General features: G+C 38.6%; 1 non-coding gene across 1 annotated transcript; it reads left to right on the top strand.

Annotated features, from left to right (window-relative positions):
* Positions 1-1,429: 1,429 nt before the first annotated feature.
* Positions 1,430-1,537, top strand: LOC112731693 (small nucleolar RNA R71). The gene has a single exon (XR_003167460.1). It is a non-coding gene; the product is annotated as a small nucleolar RNA R71 (small nucleolar RNA).
* Positions 1,538-16,413: the final 14,876 nt, after the last annotated feature.

Genomic DNA, 16,413 nt, shown 5'->3' on the forward strand with positions numbered 1-16,413 from the left:
CAATCACAGCTCTTGCTGTGGCTAGGAAAGGTCTTCCTAGGATGATGGATTCATCCTCTTCCTTTCCAGTATCCAAGACTATGAAATCAGCAGGGATGTAAAGGCCTTCAACCTTTACTAACACGTCCTCTACTTGTCCATAAGCTTGTTTTCTTGAATTGTCTGCCATCTCTAATGAGATTTTAGCAGCTTGCACCCCATAGATTCCCAGTTTCTCTATTACAGAGAGAGGCATGATGTTTATCCCTGAACCAAGGTCACACAGAGCCTTAAAGATCATGGTGCCTATGGTACAAGGTATTATGAACTTTCCAGGATCCTGTCTCTTCTGAGGCAATGTCAGTTGATCCAGATCACTTAGTTCATTGATGAACAAGGGAGGTTCATCTTCCCAAGTTTCAATACCAAATAATTTGGCATTCAGCTTCATGATTGCACCAAGAAACTTGGCAGTTTGCTCTTCAGTAACATCCTCATTCTCTTCAGAAGAGGAATACTCATCAGAGCTCATGAATGGCATAAGGAGTTTCAATGGAATCTCTATGGTCTCTAGATGAGCCTCAGAATCCTTTGGTTCCTCAGAGGGAAGCTCCTTATTAATCACTGGACGTCCCAGGAGGTCCTCCTCCTTGGGATTCACGTCCTCTCCTTCCCTTACAGGTTCGGCCATGGTGCTTATGTCAATGGCCTTGCACTCTCCTTTTGGATTCTCTTCTGTATTGCTTGGGAGAGTACTAGAAGGGATTTCAGTGATCCTTTTACTCAGCTGGCCCACTTGTGCTTCCAAATTTCTAATGGAAGACCTTGTTTCATTCATGAAACTTACAGTGGCCTTGGACAGATCAGAGACTAAGTTTGCCAAATTAGAGGTATTTTGTTCAGAATTCTCTGTCTGTTGCTGAGTGGATGATGGAAAAGGCTTGCTATTGCTAAACCTGTTTCTTCCACCATTATTAAAGCCTTGTTGAGGCTTTTGATCCTTCCATGAGAGATTTGGATGATTTCTCCATGATGGATTATAGGTGTTTCCATAAGGTTCACCTAAGTAATTCACCTCTGCTATTGCAGGGTTTTCAGGATCATAAGCTTCTTTTGCATAAGAAGCCTCTTGAGTACTGTTGGATGCAGCTTGCATTCCATTCAGACTCTGAGAAATCATATTGACTTGCTGAGTCAATATTTTGTTCTGAGCCAATATGGCATTCAGAGTATCAACTTCAAGAACTCCCTTCTACATAGGCGTCCCATTACTCACAGGATTCCTTTCAGAAGTGTACATGAACTGGTTATTTGCAACCATGTCAATGAGTTCTTGAGCTTCTGCAGGCGTTTTCTTTAGGTGAATGGATCCACCTGCAGAAGTATCCAATGACATCTTTGATAGCTCAGATAAACCATCATAGAATATATCCAGGATGGTCCATTCTGAAAGCATGTCAGAAGGACACTTTTTGGTCAGCTGCTTGTATCTTTCCCAAGCTTCATAGAGGGATTCACCTTCTTTCTGTCTGAAGGTCTGAACATCCACTCTAAGCTTGCTCAGCTTTTGAGGAGGAAAGAACTTGGCTAAGAAAGCCGTGACCAGCTTATCCCAAGAGTTCAGGCTATCTCTGGGTTGAGAGTCCAACCACACTCTAGCTCTGTCTCTTACAGCAAAAGGGAAAAGCATGAGCCTGTAGACTTCAGGATCTACTCCATTAGTCTTAACAGTATCACAGATCTGCAAGAATTCAGTTAAGCACTGAAAAGGATCTTCAGATGGAAGTCCATGAAACTTGCAGTTCTGCTGCATCAGAGAAACTAATTGAGGTTTCAACTCAAAGTTGTTTGCTCCAATGGCAGGAATGGAGATGCTTCTTCCATGTAAATTGGAATTAGGTGCAGTAAAGTCACCAAGCATCCTCCTTGCATTATTATTATTTTCGGCTGCCATCTCCTCTTCCTGTTCGAAAATTTCTGAAAGGTTATCTCTGGATTGTTGTAATTTAGCTTCTCTTAATTTTCTCTTCAGAGTCCTTTTAGGTTCTGGATCTACTTCAACAAGAATGTCCTTGTCCTTGCTCTTGCTCATATGACAAAGAAGAGGGCACAGAGAAAGTAATAATAATAATAATATGGATCCTTTATATCACAGTATAGAGGTCCTTGTGTTAGTAGAAGAAAAGAAGAAGAAAATCTGAACTCAGAGAGAGAGAGAGGGTTCGGATTTTTGGTGATGTGAGGAAGATATGTTAGTAGATGAATAAATAAATAGAAGGAGATGAGGGAGAAGGATTTTTGAAAATAATTTTTGAAAAAGAGTTAGTGATTTTCGAAAATAGTTTTGAAAAAGATTAGTAGTTTTTCAAAAATTCAAATAAAAAATAATTAGTTAATTAAAAAGAAATTTTTGAAAAAGGGGGAAGATATTTTCGAAAATGAGAGAGAGAGAGAGAGAGTTAGTTAGGTGGTTTTGAAAAATATAAGAAACAAACAAAAAGTTAATTAGTTAGTTGAAACAAATTTTGAAAAGATAAGAAGTTAGGAAGTTAGAGAAGATATTTTGAAATCAATTTTTTTGAAAAAGAATAAGATAGGAAGATATTTTTGAAAAGATATGATTGAAATTAGTTTTGAAAAAGATTTGATTTTTAAAATCACAATTAATGACTTGATTCACAAGAAATCACAAGATATGATTCTAGAACTTAAAGTTTGAAACTTTCTTAACAAGCAAGTAACAAACTTGAAATTTTTGAATCAAAACATTAATTCTTATTGTTATTTTCGAAAACTTGATATAAAAATAAGAAAAAGATTTTTGAAAAATATTTTTGGAATTTTCGAAAATAACTAAGAAATTTGAAAAATATTTGATTTTTGAAAAAGATTTTGAAAAAGATGAGATTTTTAAATTGAAAATTTGATTTGACTCATAAAAACAACTAGATTTTAAAATTTTTTTAAAAAGTCAAATCTAATTTTCGAAATTTTGAGAGAGAAAAAGGGAAAGATATTTTTTTTATTTTTGAATTTTTATGATGAGAGAGAAAAACAAGAAAAATGATGCAATGCATGAAAGTTATGGATCAAAACAATGAATGCATGCAAGAATGCTATGAATGTCAAGATGAACACCAAGAACACTATGAAGATCATGATGAACATCAAGAACACATTTTTGAAAAATTTTTAATGCAAAGAAAACATGCAAGACACCAAACTTAGAATTCTTTAATGCTTAGACACTAAGAATTCAAGGATGCATATGAAAAACAAGAAAAGACACAAAACATGCAAATGCAAAGATCAAACAAGAAGACTTACCAAGAACAACTTGAAGATCATGAAGAACACTATGAATGCATGAGAATTTTCGAAAAATGCAAGATGCACATGCAATTGACACCAAACTTACAACATGACTCAAGACTCAAACAAGCGCACAAAAATATTTTTGATTTTTATGATTTTCTAATTTTTTTTGTATTTTTTCGAATATTATTTGAAAAACAAAAATAAGGATTCCAAAATTTTTAATATGAATTCCAGGAATCTTATGCTCTTTAGTCTAAAGCTCCAATCAAAGGGTCAGGTATGGCTTAATAGCCAGCCAAGCTTTAGCATGTAACAGGTAGATCATGAATCAGCAGTAGGTGGATTAGCACCAACTAGCTTGCTCTTGATAAAAAATTGGAAGCCTCAGTCCAAATGAATTTGGACATGGCTTTACAGCCAGCCAGGCTTCAACATGCTTCATGAAATACTAGAATTCATTCTTAAAAATTATGAAAAAAAATATAATTTTTTTTTTTGAAAACAAATTTTTTTTTTCCGAAAACAGGTGAGAAAATTTTTGAAAGAATTTTTTGTTTTTGAAAAGTTTTTGAAAATAAAACAAAAAGAAAATTACCTAATCTGAGCAACAAGATGAACCGTCAGTTGTCCAAACTCAAATAATCCCCGGCAACGGCGCCAAAAACTTGGTGCGCAGAAATTGTGATTACACTTTGATTATGTAAAATTCATCGCTCTTTCTTTCCTTGGTAATGGCGCCAAAAACATGATGCCAATACCATGGTTCACAACTTCGCACAACTAACTAGCAAGTGCACTGAGTCATCCAAGTAATACCTTACGTGAATAAGGGTCGAATCCCACGGAGATTGTTGGTATGAAGCAAGCTATGGTCACCTTGTAAATCTCAGTCAGGCAGATATAAAATAGTAATGGGGTTTTCGAAAATTATTAATAAAATAAGGATAGAAATACTTATGTAAATCATTAGTGAGAATTTCAGATAAGCGAATAGAGATGCTTTCGTTCCTCTGAACCTCTGCTTTCCTGCTATCTTCATCCAATCAGTCTTACTCCTTTCCATGGCTGGCTTTGTGTAATGCATCCCATTGTCAATGGCTACTTTCGGTCTTCTCTCGGGAAAATGATCCAAATGCCCTGTCACGGCACGGCTAATCGTTTGGAGGCATCACCCTTGTCAATGGTTACATCCTATCCTCTCAGTGAATATGGTCAACGCACCCTGTCATGGCACGGCTATTCATCTGTCGGTTCTCGATCATGCTGGAATAGGATTTACTATCCTTTTGCGTCTGTCACTACGCCCGGCAATCGCGAGTTTGAAGCTCGTCACAGTCATTCAATCATTGAATCCTACTCGGAATACCACAGACAAGGTTTAGACCTTCCAGATTCTCTTGAATGCCGCCATCATTCAAGCTTACACCACGAAGATTCCGATTAAGAGATCTAAGAGATACTCATTCAATTCTAATGTAGAACGGAAGTGGTTGTCAGGCACGCGTTCATAGGGAATGATGATGATTGTCACGTTCATCACATTCAGGTTGAAGTGCGAATGAATATCTTAGAAGCGAAATAAGATGAATTGAATAGAAAACGGTAGTACTTTGCATTAATCTTTGAGGAACAGCAGAGCTCCACACCTTAATCTATGGAGTGTAGAAACTCTACCGTAAAAAATACATAAGTGAAAGGTCCAGGCATGGCCGAATGGCCAGCCCCCAAAATATGATCAATAGTCTCCTAAGATGAACAATGGATTAAAACTGAGACCAAAGATGTCTAATACAATAGTAAAAGGTCCTATTTATAATAAACTAGCTACTAGGGTTTATAGAAGTAAGTAATTGATGCATAAATCCACTTCCGGGGCCCACTTGGTGTGTGCTTGGGCTGAGCTTGAGTGTTGCACATGTAGAGGTCCTTCTTGGAGTTGAACGCCAGCTTTTATGCCATTTTGGGCGTTGAACTTCACTTTGCATCTTGTTTCTGGCGCTGGACGCCAGAATTGGGCAGAGAGCTGGCGTTGAACGCCAGTTTACATCATCTAAACTTGGGTAAAGTATGGACTATTATATATTTCTAGAAAGACCTGGATGTCTACTTTCCAACGCAATTGGAAGCGCGCCATTTTGGGTTCTGTAGCTCCAGAAAATCCATTTTGAGTGCAGGAAGGTCAGAATCCAACAACATCAGTAGTCCTTCTTCAACCTCTGAATCTGATTTTTGCTCAAGTCCCTCAATTTCAGCCAGAAAATACCTGAAATCACAGAAAAACACACAAACTCATAGTAAAGTCCAGAAATGTGAATTTAACATAAAAACTAAGGAAAACATCCCTAAAAGTAACTAGATTCTACTGAAAACATACTAAAAACAATGCCAAAAAGCGTATAAATTATCCGCTCATCACATTCTCAGAGGACAATGACAGTGCCTTACCACTGTTACCAGCTCCAGACAATCCAGAGCCTGAACATGATCAGAAGTTAGAATTAAAACCCCTTCCTCCACACCTCAAATATGCTTGCCTTGAAGACGGGCAGAAGTTTCCGGTTATCATTGCAAGGGAGCTTACTTCCCAACAGGAAGAACAGCTACTTGGTGTGCTGCGGAGGCACAAGAAAGCAATTGGTTGGAGTTTGGCAGACATAGTGGGCATCAACCCTCAAATCTGTGAGCATAGAATATTTTTAGAAGAGGGAGCAAGACCTGTCCGTCAACCACAGAGAAGACTGAACCCCACTATCCTAGAGGTTGTCAAGAAGGAAGTGACCAGACTATTAGAGGCAGATATCATCTATCCCATCTCAGACAGTGAATGGGTGAGCCCAGTACAAGTAGTGCCAAAGAAATCTGGAGTCACTGCAGTGAAGAATGAGCATGGAGAGCTCCTGACAACCAGAGTTCAGAACGCTTGGAGGGTCTGCATTAACTACAGACGCCTCAACCAAGCAACCCGTAAGGATCACTATCCTCTTCCATTCATTGATCAAATGCTGGATCGCCTGTCAGGTAAATCGCATTATTGTTTCTTAGATGGTTACACAGGTTATTTCCAAATTCATATAGCTCCTGAGGATCAGGAAAAGACCACTTTTACATGTCCTTTTGGGACTTATGTTTACAAGAGAATGCCCTTTGGCTTGTGCAATGCACCAGCTACTTTCCAAAGGTGCATGATGAGTCTTTTCTCTGATCTTATTGAGGACTGTATGGAAGTCTTTATGGATGATTTTAGTGTATACGGCGATTCTTTTAGCCTTTTCTTAGATGGATTATCTAGAGTATTGGATAGATGTGTCAATACAAACCTTGTGCTAAATTTTGAAAAATGTCACTTTATGGTTAAACAAGGAATTGTACTAGGACATGTTGTGTCTAATACTGGCATTTCTATAGACCCAGCAAAGGTGGATGTTATTTCTACTTTACCTTATCCCTCTTCTGTGAGGGAGGTCCGTTCTTTCCTTGGCCATGCAGGTTTTTACAGGAGATTCATAAAGGACTTCAGTAAGGTAGCACTTTCCTTATCCAGATTACTGCAGAAAGACATTGAGTTCGAGTTCAGTGAAAATTGCAAACAAGCGTTTGATAAGCTGAAGACCGCACTGACTCAAGCCCCAATTGTAAGAGGACCAGACTAGAGCCAACCATTTGAGATTATGTGTGATGCTTCCAACCATGCAGTAGGAGCAGCACTGGCTCAGTGTGAAGGTAAGGACCCCTTTGTTATTGCTTATGCGTCTAAAACTTTAGATGCCGCTCAGTCTAATTATACTACTACTGAGAAAGAGCTTCTTGCTATTGTTTTTGCTCTGGATAAATTCTGAGCCTATTTACTTGGTACGAAGGTAGTAGTGTATTCAAACCACGCAGCTCTAAAGTATCTATTATCTAAAAAGGAGTCTAAACCAAGGCTTATACGTTGGATACTACTATTACAAGAATTTGATTTAGAAATTAAGGATAGGAGTGGTAACCAGAATTTAGTGGCAGACCACTTGAGTCGCCTTGAGCACATTACAGATGATCCCACTTCTATAGCTGATAATTTTCCATTTGATAACCTGCAAGCAGTATCTGAGATAGTCCCTTGGTATGCACCTGTAGCTAATTATTTAGTTAGTCGTACCTTTCCTCCAAACTTTTCTAAGCATCAAAGAGACAAGCTGAAAAGCGAGTCTAAATATTATATATGGGATGACCCATATTTATGGAGATGTGGCGCTGACCAGGTAATTAGACGGTGTGTGCCTCAATCAGAATTCCAGTCCATCTTAGAGGCCTGTCACTCATCTGAGAGTGGAGGACATTTTGGCCCTCAAAGAACTGCCAGAAAAATCTTAGACTGTGGATTCTGGTGGCCTACTCTTTTTAGAGACGCCGCTGAATTTTGTAGATCCTGTTTTCCATGCCAGAAATTTGGTAATATATCCAGGAGGGATGAAATGCCTCAGCAAATTATGCTTTTCTGTGAAATTTTTTATGTTTGGGGCATTGACATCATGGGTCCATTTCCAAATTCTAATGGTTATTTTTATGTTTTGTTAGCTGTCGATTACGTTTCTAAGTGGGTGAAAGCAATTCCTACCCGCACTGATGATGCTAACACTGTTGTTTCCTTTGTGAGAAACCATATTATTTGTCTCTTTGGATCACCACGAGCAATCGTGAGCGATCAAGGCACCCATTTTTGTAACAGGAGACTAACAGGATTGATGAAGAAGCATGGGATAATTCATAAAGTTGCAACAGCTTACCATCCCTAAACTAATGGGCTAGACGAGGTGTCAAATAGAGAGATAAAGTGTATCTTGCAGAAGATAGTAAAGCCTCATAGAAGAGACTGGAGCACCAGGCTACAAGATGCACTCTGGACGTACAGAACAGCATACAAAACACCCATTGGGATGAGTCCTTTCCGCTTAGTTTATGGAAAAGCTTATCATCTCCCTGTTGAAATAGAGCACAAAGCCTTTTGGGCAGTAAAGGAATGCAATATGGGAATTGAAGGAGCCGGAGCTGAAAGGAAGTTGCAACTGCAAGAACTGGAAAGCCTTCACCTAGAAGCTTATGAGAATTCAAGACTATACAAGGAGAAGATGAAGGCTGTACATGATCAGCACATCAAGAGGAAAGAGTTCCAACCTGGGGACTCAGTCCTCCTTTACAAATCTCGACTGAGGCTCATGCCAGGCAAGTTGAGATCGAGATGGGAAGGTCCATACAGAGTAGAAAAGGCTGAACCGTACGGAGTTTATCACCTTAGCTATCCTTCGAGCTCTGAACTTATCAAAGTTAATGGACATCGCTTAAAGCTGTACCAAGGTGAGAAGCGAAAGAAAGACAAGGAACTCGAGATCTTCCACTTGGAAGACCCCCACATAGCCGAAGACTGAGCTAGTGGAGCGTCCAACTTACGGACGTTAAAGCAAAGTGCTAGGTGGGAGACAACCCACCATGGTATGATCGTTCTTTTCTTTATTTTTAGTTTCCTTATTCAATAACTCTTCTCTTTATTAGTATATTTCGTGCATCTGCATTCACATACTTTGGCTTTTGATTAAAAAAAAATTTTCATGCGACGCGACCGCCTCAGTGACGCGTCCGCGTCGCAAGGAGCTGGGGGAAAAATAAAAACGAAAAGAGAGTCACGCGAGAGCGTGGCTGGAGGCGTGCCAATGGCACAAATCGTCCCACGCGATCGCGTCGCTGACGCGACCGCGTCATATGGGAATAATGGCCTCCCACGCGACCGCGTGCCCCACGCGGCCGCGTGACAAGGATTTCGGCGTAATAATGGTGCACAGCTGAAAGTTGTGCTAGAGTGGTGCTGGACTGGCGCTGGACACGCAGTCCACCTCACGCGACCGCATGCCCCACGCGGCCGCGTCGTATCCCAAAAATAGCCCACTCACGCGATCGCATGCCCCATGCGATCGCGTCATCCAAAATTTGGCATTTAATGATTTTGAACAGAGAGTTGTGCGAGTGCGAGGCGACCCTTGCGCCAATGGCACAAACTGGGTCACGCGACCGCGTGACCGACGCGACCGCGTCAATCACCTTAAGCGCAAGTCGCGCGACTGCGTCCCCACGCGATCGCGTCGCTTGCGGCGCACAGTTTTCCTAATTTTGCCAAATATCATATCTTTTTTCTCCCCAAATCCTATTTTCTCTTTTCCCCCTTATTTCTTCTTCCTACCTTCCTCCTTCTTCCTCCTTTCTCACTTTTTACTTTCTCTCACCCCATTAACAAGGTTTTTTCTCTTCTTCCCTCCTCACTTTTCTATTATTCTTCTTATTTTTACATGTTATCTTCTTTTCTTTTCTTTTTACCTTCATTGTTCTTATTTTTTTCTTTCTTTTTCCTTTTTACTTGGTGTTATCAATTTATATGAGTCATTATTTGTAATTATATGCTTGTGGATTGTTATAAATTTGTTTGACAATTATATATTATTTTAAGGGATTACTTGCATGCTCATATTGTTATTTTCAAGAACTTATTCTACATGCATGCTATGTGTTTGTGAAAAAGCCCATATGGCATTATGAACTTCTCTACATTATTCTACTCTAATATTCAATGCTTGTTTTTCACAAAATCCTTTCACTATTTTATTAATTGAATTTAATTATCAATACAAACATGATAATTTGTTACGAATGATAACATATTTCAATTGGACATTGAATGCTTGATCTATGCTACTCATGCCTTTGCCTGCATGCCAATAAACCTCTTGCATTCCATTGTACCACCTGCACTTGCTATATTTCCATTGATGAGCTTTTCACATGTAATCCAGACCATGTGTTAATGCCATTCGTCTTTATTGTGCATTGATTATCACTTACACCACTCTCTTCGTTGCTCTATCCCTTTAAATTTAATTTACTTTTTTTTTTCTTTTTCAGGATGGCCACCAAGAAAGGAAAGGAGAAAGCTACTCCCAAACAACCAGCAAGAAGAGGAACAAAAAGAGCATTAGTGGCAGAACCCTCTTCCACTACAGTCAAGCCCTCAACAAAGAAGATTAAAAGGATAATAAAGGTTGACGATAAAGAAAGAGCCTTTCCAGCGAAGGACACTACGCGATTCTCCAATCGCTACTGTGAGCAGATGTTCCCCATCCTGGCAGAAAGGAATTACAACAACGAATATCTTCTTCTCCTCCCGCCCAATATTGCTACCTTTGTTGAGCCGCAAATTGCCCGAAGACAATGGGATTTCCTACAGAGACAGCCAAGGCAGGTCAATCTTTCTTGGGTAGTCGAGTTCTACTCCAACTTCCACCTGCCAACTCTATAGTCTGTCTTTGTTCATCAGAAGCAAGTCCCCATTACAGAAGAGGCCATTCAAAGAGCTCTAAGTCTTCCCCCTATTCCAAAAGGATTGGACGCCTTTCAAGAAGCCGCACTCAAGTGCCAGATGTACCAATTTGACTAGGACGCTGTTCTCAGAGTTATCGCACTACTTGGCAGCCGATGGATCTACGGATACCATCGTACCCGCCTTAAGGGAATTTCAGCTTCAGCACTTACCTTGGAGGCTCGCGTATGGGCACAGATCATGTCCCATTACGTTTTCCGAGCACTCACGAGTCCTCCTTCACTGCGGACATGGCCGTTCTACTATGGTGCATCCTTACAGACCAACCTCTGAATCTACCAAGACACATCCGGAATGCAATGGAGCACGTACAAATTGCGGGCAACTTACCTTTTCCCGCCTTAGTCTCAGATCTAGTCTCAGCAACCAGAGTCTCCTACAAAGCTGGGGACACCAAAGCCATGCTTCCACGAGATGATCAGTATGTCCCTAACGGGAAATACCTCAGACTTTCAGCAACCACTGTTAGCCATCCTACTGAACCAGTTGAAGATATTCCTTCTTCAACACCCCAAGCACCTACAACAGGCCAACTGCTCCAGCAGATACTTGAAAAATTGGATCGGCAGGAACAGAAAGCTAAGATGAGAGAGCGCCGCAACAAGCGCCGATTCACATACCTCAAAGAGCTGATCATGGAAAAATTCAAGGACTCAGACACCCCGGACTCCACTTCTTTTACCAGCACAGGGAGCCATGATAGTCCCGACTGTGGAGATACTGCTACCAGCCCACCATTGTTCCTGACAGATGGCACCGAGGACGGTGCAAATCCTTAAGTGTGGGGAGGTCGGTCAGTACCTGACTTCCGGAGGTAATTTCTTTTCTGTACACCAATAAATTAGGATTTTTAGTTAGATTTTTCTTTTATAGAATAGGATAAATTGCATAGTAATAGGTTAGTTGCATGCATGTTCTGCTTGATTGAAAAGACAATAAGTTTCTTCTAAGACTCTATCTTTGGAACAAAATTTCACTAATTTTAATTAAAAAAATTTTTAGGTTAAAATTGCTTGAAGTTGTAATTGGAACATGATTTTTGAGCTAAAGAACACACAACCTGTGAGATTTGAGCCTTTACGAATGGTTACATTATTTAACCATATTATTTTATTCTTGTGTGTTTACCTCTCTATGATTGTAATCTATATTTTGTTTCATCTTATATGTCCAATTTTTATTATATTTATATGCTTGCATATGATTGAGGCCATTATTTGTTTAGCTTACTTATCCAAATTAAGCCTACCCTTTTAATTACCTTTGTTAACCACTTTGAGCCTTTAAATCCCATTTATTCTATATTTTACCACATTACTAGCCTTAAACGGAAAAACAATTATACATCCCAATTTGAATCTTTGGTTAGCTTAAGATAGAAGTGTGTGTGTTATTTAAGTATGGAAAATTGTGGGAACAAAAGAATAATAAGGGAATGAGGATAATATACTGGGAATTTGGATATCTACTCATGTGAAACTATAAGAATCAAAAATCTATGTGCATTGATAAGCTATGTTTATTCTTATGTTTCTATGTTTAAAAAAAAATATCTAATAAATAAATAAGGGGACAAAATTACCCTAATTTAAAAATTCAAAAGTCAATGCATGTATGATAAAAATTAAAATAAGAGTTGAAACATGAGTATGGAAAGTGAAAGGAAATTTCTGGGTAGCTAGGTGTGAATTATAAAGTTATATAGAGTATGTATATAGGTTATGTTAAAGCTTGGGTTAATTAAAGATTCAAATTATAAGCTTACTTAGCCATATATGCATCCTTACCCTTACCTTGGCCCCGTTACAACCTTGAAAAGACCTCATGATGTTTGCATTGGTATGTTAAATGTTGTTGATTGGTTAGGAGAAGAACAAAAATTAGAAAGCATGATTAGAGAAGGATAGAGTGATTACCCTATACACTAGAGAGACTAGAGTGTACATACACCATCAGTGAGGGTTCCATGCTTGAATTTCTATGTTCTCTGCTTTCATGAGCTATCTTCTTGCATTTTTACCTGCTCTTACTTTATGAGAATTGAATTAGTGGAATTTGAATTATAATTGTTTTGAAGAACTTATTTGCTATTGATCAAGTGGACAAGAATCATGTAGTTGCATTCATATATATAGTTGGCATTGCATTGCATTTCATAGGTTTTACATGTTCTTACTCATTTATTTTATCTCCTTCAATTAAGCATGAGGACATGCTAATGCTTAAGTGTGGGGAGGTTGATAAATCACTATTTCATGGTTTATATTGTGTTTTATTTGTGTGGTTTTATCATGATCTTTGCCCACTTATTCATTAAATAAGCATGCATTTATATTTCCTTCCTAAAGATGTTTTATGGTTGAAAACTTGCTTTCTAGAGACTTTTAATTATGTATTTTATTTCTCCCTTATTCCATTCGATGCCGTGATCTGTGTGTTAAGTGTTTCAGGCTTTATAGGGCATGAATGAGTTGGAGATTGGAAGGGAAGCCTGCAAAAATGGAAGGAACACAAGAAATTGAGGAGATGACCAGCGAGAAGCGACGCGGCCACATGGATGACACGACTGCGCGGAAGAGAGCAATTTGCAGCGACGCGGCCGCATGGACGACGCGTCCGCGTGGACGACGCGTCCGCGTGGCAAAGCAGAAACGCGAATGACGCGTCTGCATGAGCAACGCGATCGCGTGACGTGTGCGATCTGCATAATCTGCAGAATTTGCTGGGGGCGATTTTGGGCCCTATTTTGACCCAGTTTTCGGTCCAGAATAGCATACTAGAGCCAGAGAACATGCAGAAACCAGGAACGACATTCATTCCGCATAGTTTTAGTTTTAGATCTAGTTTTACTCCTCTTCTAGGTTTTCTCTCTACACATTCATAGTTTTTAGGATAGGTTATTTTCATTGTTTTTGCATTGGGATATTGAGAAAAGTTATTTGCCTCATCAAGACTTCGACATTCTAGTTCGTTCTCTTCACTTTTCTCTTACTCTTCCATATTCCTTAATTTTATTTGATTTTACGATTGGATTATTTTAGCTTTTATTAATATAAGAATTACTTTTGCTTTTAATTAATCTTTTCATCATTACTTATCATGTCTTTCTTTAATTCCTATGTTGATGTTATAAATTTTACATTTACAATGAGTGAGTAGTTCCCTAACTTGATGGTGAGTTGATTGAAAGGAACCCTTGAGCGGATTGTTCAAGAGAAGGTTGTAATTGAGTTTATTGTTGGCTTGCTCTCTAGTTCCTAACACCAATCCTCCCAAGAGTGGATTAGAAATTGTGGATAGAACAGCATTCCAACTTGTTTGACCTCCCCTTACTTAGTAAAGGATAACTAAACGTAATAATTCTCAATTGTCAATTAATCTTGAGAGTATTCCATCAAGAATAGGGCTTCCATGTAATCAACTCCCAGTCAAGGTTTTTATTTAAATTTATATAAATTCTCCAATTTAATTTTCTGCCATTCAATCAAACATTTTTTGAAAACATTCTGATTAATAAAATAGCACCCTTTCCTGCAACTCGTTGGGAGACGACCTGGGACTCATACTCCCAGTATTTTAATTTTATTTTCTGTGACACCTTTCTAAATTGATAAGGCAGATTTTTGGCGAGTTAAGAACTATACTTGCAACGTATATAATTTAACAATTTTCAATTTGCTAATTTCTGCCCGCATCAAATGGCTTAGAGGATGGAAAGAAAGCATGCAAAAGTGGAAGGAATACAAGAAATTGAAGAAATTGTTAAGCTGTCAATCCTGAGCTCTTCGCACTAAATCGATCATAACTTGAGCTACAGAGATTCAAATGAGGCGGTTCCAGTTGCATTGGAAAGCTAACATCTGGGGCTTCAAAATGATATGCAATTTGCCATAATTGCCATGCAGTTAGGCAACGCACACGCGTAGATCACGCGTACGTGTGACCTTGCAAAATTTCAGCAACGCGTACGCGTGGACGACGCGTACGGGTGACAGAGCCACGTGCTGCATGTTGATGAATGGAAAATTGACGGTATAGAATTTCACAATTGAAATCTCATCGAAGTATAGTTTCTAAACCAATCAATAATCCTTTCATACAAAAATTTTGTTTATCATAAGTACAAACCCCTAAAATCTATAAACCGAAGTATTTAAACCTCGGGTCATTTCTCAAAGGAATTGCAGGGTAGTGTTCTTGTTATTGGCCATGGAAATGTATATTTTGGGGTTTTTATTAGGAACCAAGAAAATTAAATGATAAAGGAAATCGAATGACAAAATGGTCTTGGCAAGGTTTAGTGGTCAAGGTTCTCTATCCTTATCACTAACCACAACATGATAATTGCAAGGATCAATCCCATTAAGTCATCCTCTAACAAGTAAAGGAAAGTCAAATGAGCTATATCAATCCAAGTCCATAAGTCCTAGCTATTCACTAATTGAATTAATGAGAGCTAGAGTCAATGGCTATCAACTATCAATCACTTGGACATTAGCAACTCAAGAGTTCCTAAGTTACCTTTCCCAAGCCAAGAATATAAAAATCTACTCTAACATCTTCTCAAGCATTTTGACAAACACTTGGAAGGTATAAAAGGAAAACATAGTAAATTGACAACAACAATAAAATCTAACAACAATTATTGCAAGGAATTAACAACAACAATAAAAAAGAACATTATTGACATGAATTACCTCAAATTGAATTGAAAAAAAAGTAGAAGAGACAAGAGTGAATCTACAACAAAGCATGACAACAAAATAGAAGAAATTACAACAAAAGAATAGAAGAACAACATGTAACAACAAAGAATTAAGAAGTAAAAGTAGAAGAGAGCATGAGTTAAAACCTAGATCTAAGCTTATTGAACTAAACCTAATCCTAATTCCTAGAGAGAAGTGAGAGCTTCTCTCTCTAAAACTAACTCTCAACTAATCCTAATGTGAAGTGATGTGAAGTGATGATACCTTTCCCTTCAATCCTTGGTTCCTTTTATCTTTTCCCGTAAAAAACTCAGCTCCAAATGGGCTAGAAACCCTCCAAAATCGCCAGGCACGAGTTTGACTAAAAGAATCATGTGCGGCCTTCGGCGCGTATGCGTACGCAACCATGGAGCATTTTGCGATCCACGCGTAGGCGCATAGTGCGCGCGCGCGTCCATGGGCATTTTCCAAATCTTTGACTTTTCATGATTTCTCTACTTTGTATGCTTTCCTTTCACTCCTTTGATCCTTTCCTAGCCCTTTTCAATCTGAAATCACTAACAAACACATCAAGGCATCTAGTAGAATTAAGGGAAGATTAAAACTATCAAATTAAAGGTCTAAAAAGCATGTTTTCACATCTAAGCGCAAATAAGGAGACAATCACAAAATCATGCTATTTCATTGAATAAATGTGAGGAAAGGTTATCAAAATCCTCTAAATTCAACACAAGATAAACCCTAAAAACGGGGTTTATCAACCTCCCCACACTTAAACCTTAGCATCTCCTCATGCTAAACCAAGAATGAAGCAAAGGGTATGACATTTATTCAATGCAACTAAACTATCTAAATGCAAACTATCTACATGCAACTATCTATATGGATGCAAATGCTTGGTCAAAACAACTCAACTTCCAAGAGAATATATGTAAGCACAAGGGCTCAAACAATAGAAATAAAATCCAACCCACAATTGTATTGAACTATCAAAAAGATTTACAAACT

This window comes from Arachis hypogaea, chromosome 12 (genome assembly GCF_003086295.3).
Source record: "Arachis hypogaea cultivar Tifrunner chromosome 12, arahy.Tifrunner.gnm2.J5K5, whole genome shotgun sequence".
Taxonomy (NCBI): domain Eukaryota; kingdom Viridiplantae; phylum Streptophyta; class Magnoliopsida; order Fabales; family Fabaceae; genus Arachis; species Arachis hypogaea.